This window comes from Phyllobates terribilis, unplaced genomic scaffold, assembly GCF_046119375.1.
Source record: "Phyllobates terribilis strain yellow unplaced genomic scaffold, ASM4611937v1 Scaffold_19__1_contigs__length_20705806, whole genome shotgun sequence".
Taxonomy (NCBI): Eukaryota; Metazoa; Chordata; class Amphibia; order Anura; family Dendrobatidae; genus Phyllobates; species Phyllobates terribilis.
In genome coordinates this window covers 19584061-19609847 of record NW_027362779.1, presented here as the reverse complement: position 1 = coordinate 19609847, position 25787 = coordinate 19584061, and positions in this window count along the sequence as shown.

Genomic DNA, 25787 nt, shown 5'->3' with positions numbered 1-25787 from the left:
CGCCGAACCTGGTATATGCTCCCCCCCATCCTGGTATATGTCACCCCCCAATCCTGGTATATGCTCCCCGTCATCCTGGTATATGCTCTCCCCCATCCTGGTATATGTCACCCCCCAATCCTGGTATATGCTCCCCGTCATCCTGGCATATGCCGCCCCCCATCCTGGTATATGTCACCCCCTCATCCTGGTATGTGCTCCCCCTCCATCCTGGTATATGTCACCCCGGATCCTGGTATATGCTCCCCCTCATCCTGGTATATGTCACCCCCAATCCTGGTATATGCTCCCCCTCATCCTGGTATATGCACCCCCCCATCCTGGTATATGTCACCCCCGATCCTGGTATATGTCACCCCCCCCCCCCGATCCTGCCTGTCCTGCTCATCCATCCACAAACACTCCTACTCACCCTTCCCCCGCAGCACATCGTCTGTGTTAAATATGTAAATAAAATGGTGCTGGAGTCAGTGTGTGCACATACTGCGCTATTTGGCGCCATTTTGTTGAAGACACTGCGAATTTGTCTTCAACAAAATGGTGCTGGATATCGCGCTATGCGCTGGCTCCGGCACAGACTCCTCCTTAAGCCTCGCCGGAGACGTGGTCAGCGCCTATGCACATGGTGATCTCCGGCGACGCACTCTTCCTCCAGCCTCGTCCTCCCGGCGCAGACTATAGAGGCTTAGGACAGAAGGACACATCCCTGGATATATATATCTCATCTCTCCCAATTACATGGAGTCTATTAGGATCCCTGATCTATTATGTGTCGCCATCTGCACAGATCCAATGTCACACAAAAGGAAGCGACATTTTTAACGAGTAAACAGCGCATTCCGTCCTGTGCTGATCTACAGCGCCATCTAGAGGCTGATCAGCGGCGCATCAGCTCAGCCTACTCGTTTTCATCTTCGCACCAGATGACGCGTTACCGGGATAAAATATGATTGGGTCCCAGTGAAAATACAAGACTGGGAGCCGGCTGCTCTGCTCCAATCGTCGCGCTTTGGAAGATACCAACTCTTTGTAGCCCTCAGGGGGAGCTGAGGAGAATAAATTGTTATTGTTTGTAAAAGTGCAGATATTTAATGAACTGATAGGTAAAATAAAGATGCGGCTGCGATCAGTGACGGGACAGAGTAAGAGCGGCCGCTGCAGTTCCCCCCCCGTGCTCAGATCAGTGGTAGACGCGACTCCTCCTCCGCCTTCGGAAGCCGGAAGTTGCAGGCAGTGTTGTGAGAGAGGAGCAGAGAGACAGGTGGGTGATTGGTGCTGTGTGCGCTGCCCCCTGCTGGTCGCATCGCCGCAGTGCAGGTTGTTATGGGCTGATCAGGGGCCCCTATGCTGCTCTCCATGGTGCGACCCCCACTGCTGTGTCTTGGGGTCTGTTACACCTGATATATAGGAGCTGAGTACAGGCGGCTGCTGGGGCCCCTGATACCATTACTATGTGGCCCTTACACCTGATATATAAGGGCTGAGTACAGGCGGCTGCTGGGGCCCCTGATACCATTACTATGTGGCCCTTACACCTGATATATAGGAGCTGAGTACAGGCGGCTGCTGGGGCCCCTGATACCATTACTATGTGGCCCTTACACCTGATATATAGGAGCTGAGTACAGGCGGCTGCTGGGGCCCCTGATACCATTACTATGTGGCCCTTACACCTGATATATAGGAGCTGAGTACAGGCGGCTGCTGGGGCCCCTGATACCATTACTATGTGGCCCTTACACCTGATATATAGGAGCTGAGTACAGGCGGCTGCTGGGGCCCCTGATACCATTACTATGTGGCCCTTACACCTGATATATAGGAGCTGAGTACAGGCGGCTGCTGGGGCCCCTGATACCATTACTATGTGGCCCTTACACCTGATATATAAGGGCTGAGTACAGGTGGCTGCTGGGGCCCCTGATACTATTACTATGTGGCCCTTACACCTGATATATAGGAGCTGAGTACAGGCGGCTGCTGGGGCCCCTGATACCATTACTATGTGGCCCTTACACCTGATATATAGGAGCTGAGTACAGGCGGCTGCTGGGGCCCCTGATACCATTACTATGTGGCCCTTACACCTGATATATAGGAGCTGAGTACAGGCAGCTGCTGGGGCCCCTGATACCATTACTATGTGGCCCTTACACCTGATATATAGGAGCTGAGTACAGGCGGCTGCTGGGGCCCCTGATACCATTACTATGTGGCCCTTACACCTGATATATAAGGGCTGAGTACAGGTGGCTGCTGGGGCCCCTGATACCATTACTATGTGGCCCTTACACCTGATATATAAGGGCTGAGTACAGGCGGCTGCTGGGGCCCCTGATACCATTACTATGTGGCCCTTACACCTGATATATAGGAGCTGAGTACAGGCGGCTGCCGGGGCCCCTGATACCATTACTATGTGGCCCTTGCATCTGATATATAAGGGCTGAGTACAGGCAGCTGCTGGGGCCCCTGATACCATTACTATGTGGCCCTTACACCTGATATATAGGAGCTGAGTACAGGCAGCTGCTGGGGCCCCTGATACCATTACTATGTGGCCCTTACACCAGATATATAGGAGCTGAGTACAGGTGGTTGCTGGGGCCTCTGATACCATTACTATGTGGCCCTTACACCTGATATATAGGAGCTGAGTACAGGCGGCTGCTGGGGCCCCTGATACCATTACTATGTGGCCCTTACACCTGATATATAGGAGCTGAGTACAGGCGGCTGCTGGGGCCCCTGATACCATTACTATGTGGCCCTTATATCTGATATATAGGAGCTGAATACAGGCGGCTGCTGGGGCCCCTGATACCATTACTATGTGGCCCTTACACCTGATATATAGGAGCTGAGTACAGGCTGCTGCTGGGGCCCCTGATACCATTACTATGTGGCCCTTACACCTGATATATAGGAGCTGAGTACAGGCGGCTGCTGGGGCCCCTGATACAATTACTATGTGGCCCTTAAACCTGATATATAGGAGCTGAGTACAGGCGGCTGCTGGGGCCCCTGATACCATTACTATGTGGCCCTTACACCTGATATATAGGAGCTGAGTACAGGCTGCTGCTGGGGCCCCTGATACCATTACTATGTGGCCCTTACACCTGATATATAAGGGCTGAGTACAGGTGGCTGCTGGGGCCCCTGATACCATTACTATGTGGCCCTTACACCTGATATATAGGAGCTGAGTACAGGCGGCTGCTGGGGCCCCTGATACCATTACTATGTGGCCCTTACACCTGATATATAGGAGCTGAGTACAGGCGGCTGCTGTGGCCCCTGATACCATTACTATGTGGCCCTTACACCTGATATATAGGAGCTGAGTACAGGCGGCTGCTGGGGCCCCTGATACCATTACTATGTGGCCCTTACACCTGATATATAGGAGCTGAGTACAGGCTGCTGCTGGGGCCCCTGATACCATTACTATGTGGCCCTTACACCTGATATATAAGGGCTGAGTACAGGTGGCTGCTGGGGCCCCTGATACCATTACTATGTGGCCCTTACACCTGATATATAGGAGCTGAGTACAGGCGGCTGCTGGGGCCCCTGATACCATTACTATGTGGCCCTTACACCTGATATATAGGAGCTGAGTACAGGCGGCTGCTGTGGCCCCTGATACCATTACTATGTGGCCCTTACACCTGATATATAAGGGCTGAGTACAGGTGGCTGCTGGGGCCCCTGATACCATTACTATGTGGCCCTTACACCTGATATATAAGGGCTGAGTACAGGCGGCTGCTGGGGCCCCTGATACCATTACTATGTGGCCCTTACACCTGATATATAGGAGCTGAGTACAGGCGGCTGCCGGGGTCCCTGATACCATTACTATGTGGCCCTTGCATCTGATATATAAGGGCTGAGTACAGGCAGCTGCTGGGGCCCCTGATACCATTACTATGTGGCCCTTACACCTGATATATAGGAGCTGAGTACAGGCAGCTGCTGGGGCCCCTGATACCATTACTATGTGGCCCTTACATCTGATATATAGGAGCTGAGTACAGGCGGCTGCTGTGGCCCCTGATACCATTACTATGTGGCCCTTACACCTGATATATAGGAGCTGAGTACAGGCAGCTGCTGGGGCCCCTGATACCATTACTATGTGGCCCTTACACCAGATATATAGGAGCTGAGTACAGGTGGTTGCTGGGGCCCCTGATACCATTACTATGTGGCCCTTACACCTGATATATAGGAGCTGAGTACAGGCGGCTGCTGGGGCCCCTGATACCATTACTATGTGGCCCTTACACCTGATATATAGGAGCTGAGTACAGGCGGCTGCTGGGGCCCCTGATACCATTACTATGTGGCCCTTATATCTGATATATAGGAGCTGAATACAGGTGGCTGCTGGGGCCCCTGATACCATTACTATGTGGCCCTTACACCTGATATATAGGAGCTGAGTACAGGCAGCTGCTGGGGCCCCTGATACCTTTACTATGTGGCCCTTACACCAGATATATAGGAGCTGAGTACAGGCGGCTGCTGGGGCCCCTGATACCATTACTATGTGGCCCTTACACCAGATATATAGGCGCTGAGTACAGGCGGCTGCTGGGGCCCCTGATACCATTACTATGTGGCCCTTACACCTGATATATAGGAGCTGAGTACAGGCGGCTGCTGGGGCCCCTGATACCATTACTATGTGGCCCTTACACCTGATATATAGGAGCTGAGTACAGGCGGCTGCTGGGGCCCCTGATACCATAACTATGTGGCCCTTACACCTGATATATAGGAGCTGAGTACAGGCAGCTGCTGGGGCCCCTGATACCATTACTATGTGGCCCTTACACCTGATATATAGGAGCTGAGTACAGGCGGCTGCTGGGGCCCCTGATACCATTACTATGTGGCCCTTACACCTGATATATAAGCTCTGCTGGGACTCTGTATCCCGCCTGCATTGCATAATGGGGCCCCTGAATACTCTGCACATAAGGGCCCATAGCTCTAATTATGTTGTTTGCAATAGTCGCCCTCCTGCCACCCTATAATATCGGGTCCCTGCCTGGTGTGGCCCCTATGACTTAATGTCTCCCAGTAAGTGCAGCACACCAGTTATCAGTCTGCACGGCCAGGGTCCGGGACCCCTGTTGTTTTTGTACTGGCTTTGTAATATATGCTCATTATCAGGGCGCCCTCTTCTCAGACATCCATCTAATCATCCGTCTGTCTCATCCATATTTGCCATATGGAGGTTTCCAGAAATAGGGCAGAACCTACTGGACTTCTGTGAAAGTTGACGAATCTGTTGAGCGCGGCTGAAGCCTCCTGGGAGCCGAGGTAAAATCAGTGGCCGTGGTAAAATTGTGGAGCGGTGGGGTCTGAAAAAGGAATCATGACTATAAGGACAACGTTTGCACAAAGTGATTTCTTTCGAGCCCAACAGCCACTGTGTAAACCTGACAAAAATGCCTCCATCTATCCATCCATTCATCACTCTCATACTCTGTCTATGCAGGTATGTATCTCATCATTCTTCCTTACGGAGTTTCACATTGACCAGTCGGGGCTTTGGTGCGAACTCCCTCACAAAACTGGATTCGGTAGTGTGCACTGACGAGGCCATAGGCTTAGTAGACTGCGCCTCCAGTAGGCGTACACACCTGATGCACGACAGAGGGCACATTCACTCTGTCTGGACCATTATAGTCTATGGCCACGTCAGATCATATGCCCGAATCCCGTTCAGGTGTAGGCTGCAGCAGGTGGCAGCTGCCTTCTGTGCCCCGCTCCTCCGCCACTGCCGTTCCCCCCAACACCCAGAGCCACAGTATATATATATATATATATATGTGTACACTACTCAAAAAAATAAAGGGAACACTTAAACTACAGAATATAACTCCAAGTAAATCAAACTTCCGTGACATCAAACTGTCCACTTAGGAAGCAACACTGATTGACAATCAATTTCACATGCTGTTGTGCAAATGGAATAGACAATAGATGGAAATTATTGGCAATTATCAAGACACCCTCAATAAAGGAGTGATTCTGCAGGTGGGGACCACAGACCACATCTCAGTACCAATGCTTTCTGACTGATGTTTTGGTCACTTTTGAATGTTGGTTGTGCTTTCACACTCGTGGTAGTTTGAGATGGACTCTACAACCCACAGAAGTTGCTCAGGTAGTGCAGCTCATCCAGGATGGCACATCAATGCGAGCTGTAGAAAGAAGGTTTGCTGTGTCTGTCAGCGTAGTGTCCAGAGGCTGGAGGCGCTACCAGGAGACAGGCCAGTACACCAGGAGACGTGGAGGGGGCCGTAGGAGGGCAACAGCCCAGCAGCAGGACAGCTACCTCCGCCTTTGTGCAAGGAGGAACAGGAGGAGCACTGCCAGAGCCCTGCAAAATGACCTCCAACTGACCACAAATGTGGATGTATCTGCACAAACGCTTAGAAACCCACTCCATAACGGTGGTATGAGAGCCCGACGTCCACAGATGGGGGTTGTGCTCACAGCCCAACACCGTGCAGGACTCTTGGCATTTGCCACAGAACACCAGGATTGGCAAAGTGGCAACTGGCGCCCTGTGCTCTTCACAGATGAAATCAAGTTCACACTGAGCACATGTGACAGACGTGACAGAGTCTGGAGACGCCGTGGAGAGCGATCTGCTGCCTGCAACATCCTTCAGCATGACCGGTTTGGCAGTGGGTCAGTAATGGTGTGGGGTGGCATTTGTTTGGAGGGCCGCACAACCCTCCATGTGCTCGCCAGAGGTAGCCTGACTGCCATTAGGTACCGAGATGAGATCCTCAGACCCCTTGTGAGACCATGTGCTGGTGCGGTTGGCCCTGGGTTCCTCCTAATGCAGCACAATGCCAGACCTCATGTGGCTGGAGTGTGTCAGCAGTTCCTGCAAGATGAAGGCATTGAGGTTATGGACTGGCCCACCCGTTCCCCAGACCTGAATCCGATTGAGCACATCTGGGACATCATGTCTCGCTCCATCCACCAACGTCACGTTGCACCACAGACTGTCCAGGAGTTGGCGGATGCTTTAGTCCAGGTCTGGCAGGAGATCCCACAGGAGACCATCCGCAACCTCATCAGGAGCATGCCCAGGCGTTGTAGGGAGGTCATACAGGCACGTGGAGGCCACACACAATACTGAGACTCATTTTGACTTGTTTTAAGGACATTACATCAAAGTTGGATCAGCCTGTAGTGTGTTTTTCCACTTTAATTTTGGGGGTGACTCCAAATCCAGGCCTCCATTGGTTAATAAATGTGATTTCCATTGATGATTTTTGTGTGATTTTGTTGTCAGCACATTCAACTTTGTACAGAACAAAGTATTAAATGAGAATATTTCATTCATTCAGATCTAGGATGGGTTATTTCAGTGTTCCCTTTATTTTTTTGAGCAGTGTATATATAAATATACCAGGATGGGGGATATTAACAGAATTGGGGGACATTACCCCTATAACAGTGTCAGCAGCAGACTCCCTCCCCCTTAACAGGGCATAATGACCACATTTTTTGCTTCAATTTTTTTTCTATTTTCCTCCTCTAAAACCTAGGTACGTCTTATGGTCCGGTGCTTCTTATAGTCCGAAAAATACGGTATATGCATTCAGTATATATATACTATGGTAGATGGGCCCATTCAGTTGCACACAGAAGTAGCCACCGGAGCGCCGTCTCCTTAAGTCTCTCACTGGTTTATTTGAAGATGCTGCATAAGCCAGTGAGGAGTTAGCAAAAATAAATACGTGCTTTCTGACCTAAGGAAAAACAAAACATAACATACAGCCGTGTTGCTGTGGGGATCTGCCCGCTCAGGAGAACAACCATCCACTAGTTCAGCTTTTCCTTCTCAGGACACAAAGCGCTGGAGTTCCTCTCTACAGCCCTACTGAACACTGAATGCCTTAGAAGGACTATATACATCCTAGTCCCCACCCTGGGGTGGAGATATGGTGAAAGACCTCCCAAATGGTGAACAACCTCCCAACCCGTTCTATGGTCGTTCACAAAAACCCAGCCCTTAAAATGGCCGATTAATCCCTCTCAACACATAGTGTGCTGGTGGAAAACTTATGGGCTTCAAATCACTGAAGCTAACAGCCTCAGTGAAACATACCTCCCCTCCAGCACTTTGCCAGTGACTTTGTCACCATGTATATATAATCAGCATACTGTATATATATTATAAGCATACTGTATATATCCTTTTAAAAGCAGAAGTGTCAATAAATTATTTTTATCAGTTAACAAAATGCAGAGTAAAGTTTGATGCATGAACCAAGATCTCAGTAATAATAATTGTAATTTTTTTTTAATTAATATTAGGATAGAAGGGAGGGACAAAACCAGGAACAGAATCAGTAGGCAATCTCATAGTCAGGAGGACAGCCGGGGTCAGATACCAGGTGATCAGTAACCGCCACGTCTGCGAGCAGTATGAATACCGCGGAGCCTGGTGACAGAGGTGATACTGAGATTGTCCCGTCAGAGATGTAACAGTCAGAAGGCCACCGGTAGATGGTGAAGGTCCTTCTGTACAGCTCCAGCAGTGATGGTGGATCTGCTGGACTTCAGGGCGCTGGATGCGGAGGTTTCCCGTCTTTTAGATGTCTCTAGGGGAACGGTGACAACACGCAAATACGCGAGCAGCCCTGGATAATCCACGCCGGCAGGATGATAGGATCCGGCGGAAGATGGAACCTATGAGAAGAGAAGGAAATATAATGTAAGTGATGGGACTCCATATGACATGATACTACTGTGCGGTCACTGTGGCCGGACGCAGAGGAATCTCATCACACAGAGGTCAGGGATCATCGTCAGCCATCATACATGTGACAATCCCATCTCCGACAGATGACATCTGCTCCACATGAATTATTCTCACTGACGACATCACACAACATGGAGATGACTCTCACACTTACCTCGTCTCTTTTTCCCCTTTTTCCCATTTTCTGATTTTTCGTCATCAGCTGGAAATTCTGATCAGAAAGAAGAAAAAACAACAACTCACTAAAGACATATTGTTATGGGATCTGCTTCGTATCTCTCCTGTGTATAGTATATAGATTGTTCTAGTCCTGTCCCCTATAGTCCTGACAATCTGGTATTACACAATAGGGCAGAATAAGTCCTATATACCGGACATGACCTCATATGAGGGGCATTAGATGTGTCAATAATATGGAGCAGTGAGCGCCCTGTGTGCCGCCATGTGGTGCATCCCTAATGAGCGATATTCTACTATAGGAGACGGTCTCATTATGATGACGGAGGTTACTGGATGCAACAATGTATCACAGAATCCATGATAATACTGTACAAAGTTGCAGAAATGGAGACACTGTATGGGCCCATGGGCAAAGTAATTGGGTTCCTTGAAACATGGATAACATAGGAGACCCATTAAAGAAAAACCATGTGGAAATATTTCACCCTTGATGACAACATTCACATTGTTTGTGCTATAGACATGTACATACCTGACAATGGGGACGAGGACGGCAAGCTGGTTATAGCATCGTCTCTAGCAGATTCAGGAGAAGATCCTTTCTGCCTGTTAGGAAGAAGAAAAATGTGTAAATCACAAGTAAATTCAGTATAAAAGGGATTGTCTCACTAGAAGAACCCCGACTATAAGGCCTAATAGGACATATGAAAGTCATAGTGGGGAAGTCTCCTGCTCAAAATGACCTTCTATGGAAACAACTAGCAAGAATGGCCGGCATGTAATACTACATATCTCCTGCAGTGTGGGCAAAACTAACAATGCCTGACCGGCAGCAATTATGGGTTGTTATCTCCAGCGGATTCTGAAGCCAATAGCCAATGACCGCTGATCATGGGGCGGTGGATGCTGCATTCAATATTATGGTATTTATGTCCTATATTTGGTGTTGTGCACATATATTAGCCTGGAGCTCCCAATAATGACCCCATAATCTACTCACATTTCTGAGATGTTTCTGCTGGATGCCGGGGTACACTCTGGAGGAAACTTGATAGCGGTGGTACATAGCTAAAAAATGACAAAAATAAGATATGAAATTCAATTTTTTACGTTTAGGGTATGTGCACACGATGCAGAAATGCTCAGGATTTTTTCCTGAGCGTTTCTGCATCTCTCTGGCAGGAAAAAACGCATGCGGATTGTACATGCGGTTTCCTGCCAGGGACATGCGGAAATGAAGCGGTCTTCACTTTCATTTCCGCATGTGGGTTGACAATCGCTTCCCAAGCGATTTTAGCATCACTTGGAAAGTGCTTGTCAACTTCACACTATATAAATCCATGCAGCCGGCATGGATTTATATAGTGTGTGATGTCAAAAAATAAAAAATAAATATATACTTTACCCTCTGATGGCCCCCGGTGTCCTGCTTCATCGGTCCCGGCTGCCGGCAGTGAAGACTGTAGGACCTTCCGACGTCAGCGTCACGTGACCCGTCACATGACTCTGACGTCAGCGAAGGTCCTTCATTCAACCGCGAAGTGCGCGGGAAGCCGGCAGGACGCAGCGCGGGCCGTCAGAAGGTGAGAATATATATATTTTTTATTTTTTTTTTAATGGTACCTGGGTCTGGATGAGAGTCCTCTCATCCACACCCGGGTACCATCCGCACATTAGACCGCATGAAAAGCGCATCAACATATACAGTGATGCGGATTCCATGCGGTCTAATGCAAGTCAATGGCGGCAAAAGAGCAGCGTTTCCGCAAAATTAATTGACATGCTGCGGATTTTTGACCGCAGCGTTTACGCTGCGGAAAAATCCGCATCATGGGCACAGCACATGCGGATTTCCATTGGGGAACATTGCTGCCCTTCTACCATGCGTTTTTCATGCGTTTCCGCGGCGTTTACGCAACTGCAAAGACGCCGCGGAAACGCATGAAAAACGCATCGTGTGAACTCAGCCTTAGAGGTCTTTTTATGTATTCTGGATTTATTGATCACTTACTTTAGAAAGCCTTTTAGAGGATGTTGTAAAATTTTGGAAGAAAAGGCTCTCATTATCCTCACTTGTGTCCTCCTCCTCTGAGACAATAGGCTTGTTTGTATCAGCGTGATCTACAAGACATAGGTAATGAAGTGTTATTAGCGGTTGTCAGTATAACACAGTCACCATTTATCACTACTATTAATGGGAACCGATTGTCACATATTATTGAAGACGAGACAAACAGCCGCTTAGTCTAGATGACGTCTTCTACTTACTGATAAATAAGCTGGTGTCCTCATCTGAAACAAGCCGAGGAATGTACTCCGGCTTCTGACTTAGAAGGTTTTCAAATTCTAAGTCACTCAGGAATGGATAACTCTTGATCTCAAATGCTCCTCCTGGAAAAAGAAAAACAAAAGTGATGCGGACATTGTTAGAGGCTGCTCCATATCTGAACAGTATATCTTAATCTTAAGTAATGACAAAACCGAAGGAAACAAACTGAAAGTTATATTATGGAGAACTAGAAATAGGCAAGCAGATAGAGAAGTGCTGATCCTCATGGACAGGAGCGAAGAGTCCTCGTTGTAAAAAGTGAATATTAATACTAATAAAGTATATCAGTTACCTGTCCCAAGTCTTTGTGCAGGATTTGTTCTGAGCAGGTCATTAATAAGGTCCTGAGCATCGGGGGGAGGAGCGCGATCCCAATCCCAAATTATGTCTCCTGTTATATAGAAAATTACAGAAAATAAAACCTCTGTTTTGGACTGTAAGATAAAGTAGAGGAAATAACTAAATTTGTGTAACCAGTCAAAGCAATGATCGGATTATTCTACTTACCAGTGACAATATTTTTATAGAGCTCAGATAGGGAATCCCCATGAAATGGTACATATCCCACCAGAAACTCATGCAGGATGATTCCCATTGACCACCAGTCGGCAGGTCTTCCATAGCCTTTCTTCAGAATGATTTCTGGGGCCATGTAAAGCGGGGTGCCACAGTCCTGGAAACCAACAGAAGGTAGAAATGAGAATCGATGAAATTATTATTATGACAAGTTCTCGACATAAAAACTCAATGACAGAAGATAAAATATCAGTTGAAAAGTTCTCTAGAAATGAAGAACGTAGAGAAGAGACAATAGTGTGATGAGATTTGTAAAGAACCATCTAAGTTCCTGTAAGTGATGCCAACCTCATGGTCCTGGAACTCTCTGGCGATGTCCTCCAATGATTCCTTGTGGGTGTTGGTTTCTGGTATCATGACACCAACTTTTGAAATCCCAAAATCGGCGACTTTAATGTGTCCAGCCGGTGTAATCAGGAGGCTGTGAAAGAGAAGATGGTTTTAGGCTCACGGGCTGTGTGGTAATAAATGATAACTTTCCCCCCTTTATTAAACTATAGGGGGCACTTACTTCTCTGGCTTCAGGTCTCTATGCAACACACCATAGCTGTGCAGGTATTCCACAGCAAGTATCGCTTCTGCAAAGTACAGGCGGGCCAAGGGGACAGATAAAGGACCCCTGGTGCTTAGGAGGGTCCCACAGTCTCCACCTATAGAAGAAAGGAAATATGAGCAGTGAGGGGTTTATAAAGCAGATCACCACGATGGATCATGAGAAGTGAGCGGAGACATTGGGGCAGGAGAGAATATATACAGATATAATGTATAGAGCACAGAATATTAGTCTGAGGTCATGGTGAGATGTCGTCCATGTCACTAATAAAGTGATGTCTCATCTCGTCTACAGCTGGCGATACTGACGTGCTCAGTGCGGACATACAGGGAGATCACACACATCAATGACTTTCCATAATATCTATAGTAAATGCTCTGCGGGGATGTAACCGTCCACGGGGACAAGTCCTAATGATATGAGCGATGATAAGATGTCAGCAGACATGGGCTGAATATAATACATGTACATCTCCTACCTCCTACATACTCCATGACCATACACAGGTGAGATCTAGTAGGGAAGGAGCAGAGCATGGAGGCCACAAAGGGACAGTCAGCGAATGTCAGGATGTCCCTCTCCAGATAGGCCCCTTCCACATGTTTTGAAGTATCCAGGTCCCGCTTGGCAATTTTCTTCATAGCGAAGATCTTCTGTGAGTCTTTATGGTGAACTAAGTGGACAGACCTGGAGAGAAGAAGAAACCATGGTTTATAGTGAATCCTTATTAACAGTCCTTCTATAGAAGTCATTATATGATCTTCTGTACTAATGTTTAATACCAGAAGTCCGACCATTACTAGAAATCCACATCTAGAAATACATGAAATAATACTACATAGATCATCTATGGGAGGGTCTACACAATGCCACGTCTGCCGGACCCTCACTCAGGTCACATTATCACCTGTGGGAGGTCTGCACAATGCCACATCTTCCACACCCTCACCCAGGCCACATTGTCACCTATGGAAGGTGTGCACAATGCTAGGTCTGCCAGACCCTCACCCAGGTCACATTATCACCTATGGGAAGTCTGCACAATGCCACGTCTGCCGGACCCTCACCCAGGTCACGTTATCACCTTTCACCTCAGATCATGTCCCTATGATAACACTGAATGGCAAAGCACAGAGGATGAAGCATTATCATAGGGAACCCTGAGAAATGTGGCTTATGCTAATTGAAATCTCACCCAAAAGATCCGCTGCTGATCAGCTTAGATGTTTCGTAGTCGCTCATACGCGGCTTTCTCGCCGGGATCAATGATTCCATCAAGTCCTAGAAAAGAAGAAGAAGAAGAAGAAATGATATTAAGATCTAGAAGCTGCTGGAGAAAATCTCCAGATGCAGAAACGTCTCCTCCTATATTATGTCCCAGCTGATGTCACTGATCCGATAGGTGAGCAGAAACCTGCTGACGGATTCCCTATAATATAAACGCTATTATCTAATGCAATAGTGTCATCTCCTCTAATAATAGAGGCGCCCCCTGGTTATATGGGGGATAATACTGGACGGGTCATTCACACCCCGTGATCTGGTGATACACAGACATCTACCTCTATAATACTTACACCGGCAGGTTCTTGGATCTCCGGGATCTCTAAGATTACACTGTCAGGATCCAACAGCTCAGTTGTTTCTAAAATAGCGATAAAATGATGAGGAAATAAAATGTATTAGAGGATATTAATCCTACAGACATAATACAGCAATATAATGGAGAAATGACTATTCTGTATGGAGGACTATGTGGGGCCATTATTCTTTATGGAGGACTATGTGGGGCCATTATATTGTATGGAGGACTATGTGGGGCCATTATTCTGTATGGAGGACTATGTTAGGCCTATTATTCTGTATGGTGGAATATGTAGGGCCCATTATTCTGTATGGAGGACTATATGGGGCCCATTATTCTGTATGCAGGACTATGTGGGGCCCATTATACTGTATGGAGGACTATGTGGGGCCTATGATTCTCTATGGAGGACTTTGTGGGGCCCATAATACTTTATGGAGGACTATGTGGGCCCATAATACTGTATGGAGGACTATGTGGGGCCTATTATTCTCTATGAAGGACTATGTGGGGCCCTTTATACTCTACGGTGGACTATGTGGGGCCCATAATACTGTATGGAGGACTATGTGGGGCCCATTAATCTCTATGGAGGACTATGTGGGGCCCATTATTCTGTATGGAGGACTATGTGGGGCCCATTATTCTGTATGGAGGATTATGTGGGGTCAATTATCCTGTATGGAGGACTATGTGGGGCCATTATACTGTGTGGAGGACTGTGTGGGGCCATTATTCTGTATGGAGCACTATGTGGGGCCATTATTCCATAAGGAGGACTATGTGGGGCCGTTATTCCTTATGGAGGACTATGTGGGGCCATTATATTGTATGGAGGACTATGTGGGGCCATTATTCTGTATGGAGGACTATGTGGGGCCTATTATTCTGTATGGTGGAATATGTGGGGTCCATTATTCTGTATGGAGGACTATGTGGGGCCCATTATTTCGTATGGAGGACTATGTGGTGCCCATTATACTGTATGGAGTACTATGTGGTGCCCATTATACTGTGTGCCGGACTATGTGGGGCCCATTATTCTGTATGGAGGGCTATCTGGGGCACGTTATTCTGTATGGATGACTTTGTGGGACCCATTATTCTGTATGGAGGTCTATCTGGTGCCCATTATTCTGTGTGGAGGACTTTGTGGGGCCCATTATTCTGTTTGGAGGACTTTGTGGGGCCCATTATTCTGTGTGGAGGACTATGTGGGGCATTATTCTGTATGGAGGACTATGTGGGGCCCATTATTCTGCATGGAGCACTATGTGGGGCCCATTATTCTGCATAGAAGACTATGTGGGACCCATTATTCATTATGGAGTACTTTGTGGGACCCATTATTCGTTATGGAGGACTTTGTGGGACCCATTATACTGCATTCTGGTTGGCTCGTGACTTTTTCCAAGTTTTTCATTTTGGCTCTCTGTATGTTTGATTACAGAGTGGAAAGAGTAACTATGACATTATCCCCTGTTCTCTTTAATATCTGGATATTTCCGGTAGAAGGTTGTGTGATCGGCTCACCTGTAGTCAGATCGCTGCTCGGTCCCGGCTGACTCGTATTAGGGTCAGGGGTCTCTGGGGTCACATTTTGCTCGTCTTCGGTGTCGCCTTCTGGTGTCTCCTGATTGATAGAATATATAGAATTACCACGAGGAACCTTCCACTAAATCACCAAATCCACAAATCAGGAAGGACTAAACCCGCATTTACAGACGCACCAACTGTAACTATACAGATCAGCCGCCATCATGAGGACTTTTATCAGATAAAATGGATTAAGATGAGGTAACATTGCAAAAACATTAATATGGATAATAGAGGGAGACAGAGGCGGAAATACAGACTTCCCACCACTGAGCTGTGACTACATCAGCAGAATACAGACTGCCATCAGCAGAGACAGGCGGCCATATTACCTCCTGTGCTTGCCAGGAGCTGACAGGGAGGCCGATAAGATCTAACACCAGATCTTCTGATATCTGGCTGGTGATCTGGAGAAGATCAGAAAACAAGGACGTGTGATAGAGAAGATGATGGATCCTTACCGGGCGTTCCGATGAGCGGGCCGGACCTTCCAGTACACACAGGACTTTTTCGGCCAGTTCTTTAACAAAAGACAAATCTCTATATTGAGATCTTTTTTCAGCCTATAAAGAAGAAAAGAAACACAAATGAATAATCTCGAGATGAGAAAGATCACAATGGAGGCCGCCATTGTATCTGACATCTGCTCCTCTCTGCAGATACATTGACTACATATCTGGGGTCTTGTCCTGTTTTATATTGGAAGAAAGAAGAAGCTTCTATCCCACCGTTATTATCCATTATTGTGGAGAAGATTTGTGCGGAGCGTCCACCATTTACCTGCTGTGGAATGTCCTAATGTTCCATAGCGAGAAACTGCAAGTGCTCAGTCACTATGGAGCCAACAACGGCAGCCATGACCCTGTGTAGATTGTACACAGTGACTGTGAGCTCTGATGTCATAATGGCCGACCATCACTAGTGATGTCATCATGGAATCTTGTGATGGAATCTTATAGCGGCGGCTCTGCACAAATACATGCTGCCAAGCAATATTTAAAGTGTGTGGGGGCTCATGCTGTATATAGGGGGCTATGTGAGGGCTCAGCTATTTATAGCGGGCTATGTGAGGGCTCATACTGTATATAGAGGGCTATGTGAGAGCTTGGCTGTATATAGTGAGCTATGTGAGGGCTCATGCTGTATATAGGGGGCTATGTGAGGGCTCAGCTATTTATAGCGGGCTATGTGAGGGCTCATACTGTATATAGAGGGCTATGTGAGAGCTTGGCTGTATATAGAGGGCTATGTGAGGGCTCATACTCTAAATAGGATTCTGTGTGTGAGCTCATACTGTACATTGGTGCTATGTATGGGCTCTTACTGTATAAAGGGTGCTGTGTGTGGGCTCTTACTGTATATAGGGTATGTGTGTGGGCTCTTTCTGTATGTAGGGGGATGCCAGCACACTTAATTCTGCTCAATATTAAGTGATACAGTTAATAATATAAAATATAATTCATATGTTAATATTGAGCAGAATTAATTTCAGCCTATTGATTCGGCCTACACAACAGTCACATTTCTCATGTGGCCCCTCAGTAATATTACTTTCCCACCCCTGCTCTATTATGTATAGCGCTCTGTTATGTGTAGTGCACCCGAGCACCTGCATGTTAATCGCGTGACTTATCACATGATCTATCAAAGGCAATCTTGTGACATGTCATGTGATACATCGGGTGCTGGGAGCCCACGGCTCCTAAACTGCCCAGGGCCCTGGCTACTCTTAATCAGCCCCTGCTTCTATCCCACCATTATTATCCATTATTGAGAAGTTTTATGCGGAGCTTCCGCCACTTACCTGCTGTAGTAATGTCCTGATGTTCTGAGGTAAATCCGTCAGATACTCTGAGGTGAGATGACCTCGGTGGTATTTGGTCAGGCAGTCCCTTACAAGCTCCACCACCAGCCGGTGAGTGAAGCTGAGGACGCCATCGGGTGGTAGAAGCACAATCTCAGGGCGATTGGTGGTAAGAATCTCCCATAGAGCTTCTACTTGAAGATTGTCCAAAAGTAATTCAGCCATAGAAGCTGCAAGTGCGATCAGTCACTATATATAATAGCGAGAAACTGCAAGTGCGCTCAGTCACTATGGGATAGCGAGAAACTGCAAGTGCGATCAGTCACTATAGAATAGCGAGAAACTGCAAGTGCGCTCAGTCACTATGAAGCCAACAAAGGCAGCCGTGACCCTGTGTACATTGTATATATAGTGACTGTGAGCTGTGATGTCATAATGCCCGACCATGACCTGTGATGTCATCATGGAATCTTGTGATGGAATCTTCAAGGAGTGGCTCTACACACATACATGCTGCCTAGCAATATGCTTTTTTGGCCGTACTGTTTTATTTCCAAATACAACACAACCAGGATAAGGGAATGTTCACACGTTGCGTTTTTGCAGCATTTTTTTCCACACCAAAAACCAGGTTGTACTCAGGAAAAACACTGCATACAATCCACACTTATTTGCTGTGTTTTTGCAGTGTTTATACTTGTGGGTTTTTTTTTTCATTCATTTGAATGGGTGAAAAATGTTGCAAAACCCCTGAAAGAATTAACATCCTGCAAATTTAAAATAAAAAAAGGAAAAAAACGCAGCATGTGAATGAGACTTTAGAAATCTCATTCACTAAGCTGGTACTGTAAAACGCAGTGTTTTAGCAGCAGAAAAATAACCCTGAAAAAAATGCCACTTGTGAACATTCCCCAAAGATATAATAGTCATATTATGGGAAATATTGTGTATATTTATTCCTCGCGTGTCTTTTTTTACCCAATAACATTTACCTCATTGGTTGCAGAGTTTACTATTAACAACTGTGACAAATATTGAAGAATTAATGATAAGTGACCCAAGTGATCAATCATTTACGTCATTAATGGTGATGGGCGAGCACTAAAATGCTCGGGTGCTCGATGCTCGGGTCGAGCACATTGGAATACTCGGCTGCTCGACCCGAGCAATGAGCCCAATGTAAGTCTATGGGAAACTCGAGCATTTTTCAGGCGGCTCCCCTCGGCGGTCTGCAGAGGGACTAAAAATTGCCCAAATCGATGGGAACAGTGCTCAAATGACATGGGAACAGCATGGGGAAGACCCCATGGGGAGTTGTACTATTCCCTGCTGCACCCCCAACACCAGCCTTAGCGGTCTGCCTTGCAGCGGCGGTCCTCCCTGACCGCAATCCACGGGTGGCATAGTCGGACTTTCAAAACCTACAAATACACTGCCACAGCATTTGGTCTGACCACCTTGAGCCACGGTACTGGGTCGCCACTACTACTCCCAGCATTGCCCTGTTGTCCGGTTCCGAGAGCCCCACGGCCCAGGGGGCGAGTCAGCTTTGGCGTAGTCGGCAGGATTGTGACCAACCCGCCACGAACGGGTATTGCGTGCCTGAAAAAGACTGTACACGTACCTTAAAAGGAGGTTTGCCGCCATCCGGAGCCGTTTCCCGCCATTTTCAGCCGTCTCCCGCCATCTTCAGCAGTTTCCCGCCATCTTCAGCCGTTTTCCCGCCATCGGACGCCATCTGCAGGACGCCGCACGGGAAGAAGAGGGGCGTGGACGCCCAAAGCGCGCGAGGCTTGAAGCCCCGCCCTACGCACCGACGCTGCGCAAGGTCCTGGAAGGAGAGAGAGCGAAGCTGACGTCACCAGGACCTCGTCCGGAGCAGCACCAGCGGAGCCGCGGCCTACGGAAGAGGATCAACGGAAGGTAGGCCACGCTTAACTAGGGGGGAGGAAGATGACGGACGCGGAGGGGCCCTCTACAACCAGCGGGGCTGCAGCAGCAGTGATGCCGTTCTCTATGCCCTACATCCCCGGAGCAGCCTGGCTGCCCCAATACTCAGGGGACTCCCATACCTTGACTGACTTTAGGGAAAGACTGCACAGTTTATTTAAAGTTTATCCCCTGACAGAAGAACAGAAAGTGAGCATTCTAACGGGGCAGCTCACCGGTGCAGCCCAGCGGGAAGTGAAATCATGGTCAGATGAGGAGAAAAGGACAGTAAAGGACATTCTGACCCGGCTGCGGAGTACTTTTGATACCCGTACCTCAGCAGAAATCAAAATGCGGTTCTATGGCTGTAAGCAGCGGGCCCAGGATAGTATCAGAGACTATGCCTTGAACCTGCAAGAAGCCCTGAGAGCTATCAAAATAGCTGACCCTGGCAGCGTACAGGACACCGATAAACTGTTGACTGACCAGTTCATAGAAGGTCTGCTGTCCAGCGCCCACAGAACCCGGCTGCGCCTCATGTCCCTACAGAACCCCGATTTGACTTTTGCGCATTTCAAGGATAGGGCCATCCGGGTGCTCAGAGAACCCGCACCAGTAGGCGCTGTAGCTTCCCGGCGCCCTGCCATCACTTACCACCAGGGGGCAGCGCCCTACCCCGCAGACCTTGTGGGGGCTGATGCACAGGCCCTAAATCCATCCCAGCCTGCAGAACTGCACCATCAGGTCCCGGAGCTAACAAAGAGTGTGGCTGCATTGACCAGGACTGTACAGTCGTTGCAGGTGGAACCGTCAATTCCCATCAAGCTGGCTTCCAGTCCGGAGGATGTCCCGTGGCGTCGACAGAGGAGGATCCCGTCGTTCAGAGGGAGGCCCGCCGACCGCTACACTGAGGATGGACAGCCGATTTGCCGCCGTTGCAGTCAGCCGGGACACATAGCAAGGTACTATACTTTAAATGGGTCCGACCTGGGGCAGAGGGCCAACCCCCAGGCATAAGGTCATCAGGCCCATCTAATTGGCGTGATAAGTACGTGGGGGGACGCCCAGTCTTACCCGTAGTGCTAGACGGTATCCCCATGAGTGCACTGCTGGACACCGGGTCTCAAGTGACTACCATCCCCTACGTACTTTTCAAGCGGTACTGGAGTGACGCTGACATAACCCGCTATCCAGACGATGACTTAAGCGTCATTGCCAGCAATGGCCCACCCGTGTCGCAGGTGGGGTTCAGAGAGATGACCATCAAGATTGGAAAGGTGGAACTGCCGGCACAGGGAGTGATCATTGTGGACATTGACCGTCGTGAGAGTCACCCTAAAATAACCTTGGGTACTAATGTAATTGAAAACTGTCTTTCAGAAGTAATTATGATTTTGCAGCAGGTGGGTCCTCCAGAAAGAGATAAGAGCCCTGATGAGACGGCAGCAGGTAGAACTGTCTGGTGGTGAGATCGTTAGCGTAAGAATGAGTGACCCATTCCCCATTTCCTTGCCTCCCAAAAGTGAAATGGTGATATGGTGTCGGACTGCAATCGGGTTGAGAGGCAGAGACTACCAAGCCATGGTAGAACCCGTGTACTCAGACAGCAGGCCCACCATTTTGACAGCCCGGGGGGTGGTTGATGTCCGTCATGGGAGGGTGCCCGTTCGCATTCTCAACATTGGGGAGAGGGAGGTACACTTACCCAGGTACGCTACACTTGCCAAACTGTTTGCTGTTGAGCACAAAGCTATCAGGGCCGTGGAACCGTTGCCTCCATCTCCACAGGCGGAGGGTAATGGCTCCCAGAAACAAAAGGAGGACTGGTGCCAGAAACTCCATGTGGGTGCTGACTCCACTCCCCTGCACCAAAAACAAGGAGTCTACCGGGTGGTACAGGAGTACGAGAGAATCTTTAGTAAGCACCCGCTAGACTTCGGCAGAGTAAAAGGGATAGAACACCATATCCCCACGGGGAGCCATCCACCAATAAAAGAGAGACACAGGACTGTACCCCCTGCACATTATCAGAACGCAAAGGGTATGCTGAGAGAAATGAAAGAAGCTGGGGTCATTAGAGATAGCTGTAGCCCCTGGGCAGCCCCCTTGGTTCTGGTAAAAAAGAAAGACGGTACCATGAGAATGTGCGTGGACTATAGACAAATCAATTGTATCACCCATAAAGATGCGTACCCGTTACCTAGGATAGAGGAGTCTTTAGCAGCTCTAAAATCAGCTAATTTCTTCTCTACTTTGGACCTTACTAGCGGGTACTGGCAGGTTCCTGTGGCAGAGGCTGACAAGGAGAAGACCGCCTTCACCACCCCGATGCGATTGAGCGAGTTCAACTGTATGCCCTTCGGGTTCTGCAACGCACCAGGGACCTTCCAGAGGCTGATGGAATGCTGTCTAGGGCACCGAAACTTCGAAACGGCCTCCTTTACCTGGACGACGTGATCGTCTACTCGAAGACTTACGAGGACCATCTAAAGCACCTGGCCGAGGTGTTCGAAGCCCTGGCAGGCTATGGCCTGAAAGTGAAGCCTTCAAAGTGCCACCTGTTAAAACCGAAGGTCCAATACCTAGGACACGTGGTGAGTGCAGAGGGAGTAGCCCCCGATCCCGACAAAGTTACAGCCATCAAGAGCTGGCCAAGCCCCTCTAACATCAAGGAAGTGAGGCAATTCCTCTGGTTGGTAGGCTACTACCGAAGGTTCATCCCCGGGTTCACTAAGATGGCAGCCCCTATGCAGGACCTCCTGATAGGGTAATCTAAATCCAGAAGTCACAAGCCACCCTTGAAGTGGGACAAGCCGGAAGAGGAGTCCTTCCGCCAGTTGAAGATGGCCCTCACGGGGGATGAGATCCTGGCCTACCCCGATTATGGCCAGCATTTTATCCTCCACACAGATGCCAGTATGTGGGGCTGGGAGCCGTACTTTCACAGAACCAACAGGGCAGAGAAAGGGTGATCGCGTATGCCAGCCGGAAGCTGAGGCCCACTGAAAGAAACCCGGAGAACTACAGCTCCTTCAAGCTAGAATTCTTGGCAGTGGTGTGGGCCGTCACAGAGCCGTTTAAGCATTACCTGGCCTCCGCAAGGTTCACCGTGTACACGGACAACAACCCGTTGACACATCTGGACAATGCAAGACTAGGTGCCCTAGAACAGCGGTGGATGGCCCGGTTATCCAATTATGACTTCTCAATCAAATACCGGGCAGGCAGAACCAACGCCAACGCAGACGCCCTATCAAGAATGCCTCACCTACCTGAAGGAGAAGACGACTCGGAAGAGCTGGAGGAAATAGAGCTCCCTGCGTTCCACCGGTATGGGGCCATTCAGCATTCTCATCGGGTAAGAGACAAAGACTTAACCACCATCATGTTCAACCCCTTACCCCACCACAGCTGGGCTGAAACGCAAGACAGCGACCCTGCAATACGCCTGGTGAAAGACATGTTAACCCAGGAAGACGCTAGCCCTGGCCCGGACGCTCCAGAGGAAGCCAAGCAGATATGGAAGGAGAAAAGCAGGCTATTCCTCTATGAGGGTAAGCTGTGCAGAAGGCTTGTCAACCACTGGACGCACGAGCTGACCTGGCAGATAGTGGTCCCAAGGCGAGATGCAGCAATGGTCCTGGAGGCCTACCATGACAGAGCGGGACACTTCGGGTGGAAGAAACTGGAGTTCCTACTGAGGGAGCGGTTCTATTGGGTCGGCATGAGAAGGGCCATAGAGAAGTGGAGCAGGGACTGCGGCCCATGTCACCTCAGAAGGAAGGACCGTACCAGCCAGCAGACACCCCTGAGGCCCATCGTCACCAGGCAGCCTCTTGAGCTGGTAGCTCTGGACCATGTGAAATTGGCTCCAAGCCGATCGGGCTACGTCTATGCCCTGACAATTGTGGACCATTACTCCCAGTTCCTGGTAGTGGTTCCTGTTAAAGACCTGACCGCCCAAACAGCGGCCCGAGCCTTCCAGCAACACTTCTGCCGTCCACATGGGTATCCGGAACAGGTCTTGACAGATCAAGGTCCAGCGTTTGAGGCTGAAGTATTCCAGGAGTTCTGCAACCTCTACGGCTGTAGGAAGATTCGGATGACGCCTTACCACCCGCAAACTAACGGGCTGTGTGAGAAAATGAACAATATCATCATTGATATCCTCAAGACGTTACCCCTGGAAGAACGCAGCCTGTGGTCGGAGAAGCTGCCAGACCTGATTGATTTGTACAACCATATCCCGGTGAATGCTACAAATTTCACCCCGGCTTACCTAATGCGAGCAAGACCAGGTAAGCTGCCGATAGACCTGGAGATGGGAGTCCTGACACCCGAGGACACCTCCCCAGATGCAGACTGGGATACGGAATGGCGGCTACCGTACAAGAAGGTACAGGAGAGTGTGGAGAGGAGTCTGGCTCAAGCGAGAGAAAAGCAAGAGAGGCTCTTCAACCAACACGCCCCTGCTGGTCCCCTGGAACCTGGTGAGCAGGTCCTGAAGCGTAAGAAAAGGATACACAAGCTTGATGACCAGTGGGAGAGAGACCCGTACACAGTACTGCAGTCCGACCACGACAACCCGAAGGTATGTGTGATCACCAAGGATGGAGGAGAAACCACTAGTACTGTTTCCAGAGACCACCTAAAATGGTGCCCCGAGCAACTACAGAGTCCAAATGAAGATCAAGATGACCTTGAATCCGCAGAGGACAAGGAAGAGATGATCAGCACAGTTCTCGGAGAGTTCCCCCGGACCTGGACTCAGATAAATGGCGCAATACTGGTACCCGTCCTACACTTCCTTCAGCCTACCCAGCAGGAGCCTACCGGAGAGCAAGAAGAGCAAGCAGCCCCAGAGGCAGAAGAACCCATGCCAGCAGCCCAGGAGAGTCATCCCTCTGCTGACAGGGAGCCTGCCATGCCTGTGGTAAGCCAAAGAACCTGCGGACAGCTGCCTGCCCTACCTATGAACCTAGCTAGTAGCTGTACCCTCAATGATAGTGGGGAAAGCCAGGTTGGTCCACCACCAGACAGTGGGTTAAGGAGATCAACCAGCAGCACTAGGGGACAAACACCAGCTCGCTGGAGGATATAAGTGCGAGATCTAAACGTACCATGTATATATTTAATATGTTTGTTACCTGTAGCTAATAGTGTTTTCTCCAGTTTTTCTAGATATATGGACTGACAGGTTATGAACTTTGGATAACCGAACTACCTTGTAAATAGTTGCACTTGGTGCCTCTTGCGAAGATGGCCACGGAAGAAAAACCTGTCTGGCGTGGCCCCGAGTGGTCCAAAGTAGTTTGCTTCGCCTTGCAGCCACGCCCAGGGCCAACGCTTGGGGTTTGCTTTGGACATGTCCCCGCACCGGTTAAGACTTCGCCTTACTGGGTGAAACGGACACCCGGTCACAGACCACGCTGTGACCTAAAGAACTCAATATGTGGTGTTGTTTGTTGTTTTCTTCTCTGTTGTGTTTATGTTATAATTTATACCCGGTATTCGTGTTTCTTGTTAGTCCCGGAGTACTAAACTTTACTAGGGGGGAATGTGTCACCCCATGTCTGGATGCCACAAACTTGTAAGGCTGTGTCTGAGAGCAGGAGGGAGGTTCTCTGGTCATGGACCATTAGCCTGCAGCACCTCCTGTCCCAGGCCAGTAGGGGGGGCAGGCTGCCCCTATTAAAGCTGGTACTGAGGGCAGGGTTAGGGAGACCAGGACCCACTTCTGAAGCATCCAGAAGGGTTCCCAGAAGAGAGGGACAGGTCAGCGGCAGCTGAGGAGTCCAGGAGGCTAAGGAGGAACAGCAAGCCAGGGACAGAGGCGACGAGAGTCGGTCCTGGCTGAGAGAGAACTACATACCGTACACTAGGATCCGAGGCTGTCAGGATTGCAAGTCCTGCAGCAGATCATCTACCTGCGAGGGATTTTAGGTCCCTTGGCCAAAGAAGCCTGGAAGCTCCGCCACACAGAGGGACCGGTACAGCACAGAGAAGCTATAGGTACCTAAGGCCCGAGTCGCAAGCCATACAGGCGTAGTACACGGCCAGCTCAGGGACGTGGGCTATCATACCACTAAAGGGGGAGATAGTCAGCAAGGGCAGAGAGAGAACGGTAGGCCTACCCACTCACCCTGACCAGTGGAGCTCGCCCGAATGCCCTCAGACACCCAGGTCCATTCCTCCCTGTACTCCTGGTGGGTCTGTGATAAGATCTGCAGTAAAAGACCCTGGACTGCATTATTGGACTCTGTGTGATTACTGCTGCGCCTGCACCATCACCCCCAGCATCCTATTACACTGCTCTGAGGCTACACTCCTCCCATGGGGAGTTGTACTATTCCCTGCTGCACCCCCAACACCAGCCTCAGCGGTCTGCCCCGCAGCGGCGGTCCTCCCTGACCGCAATCCACAGGT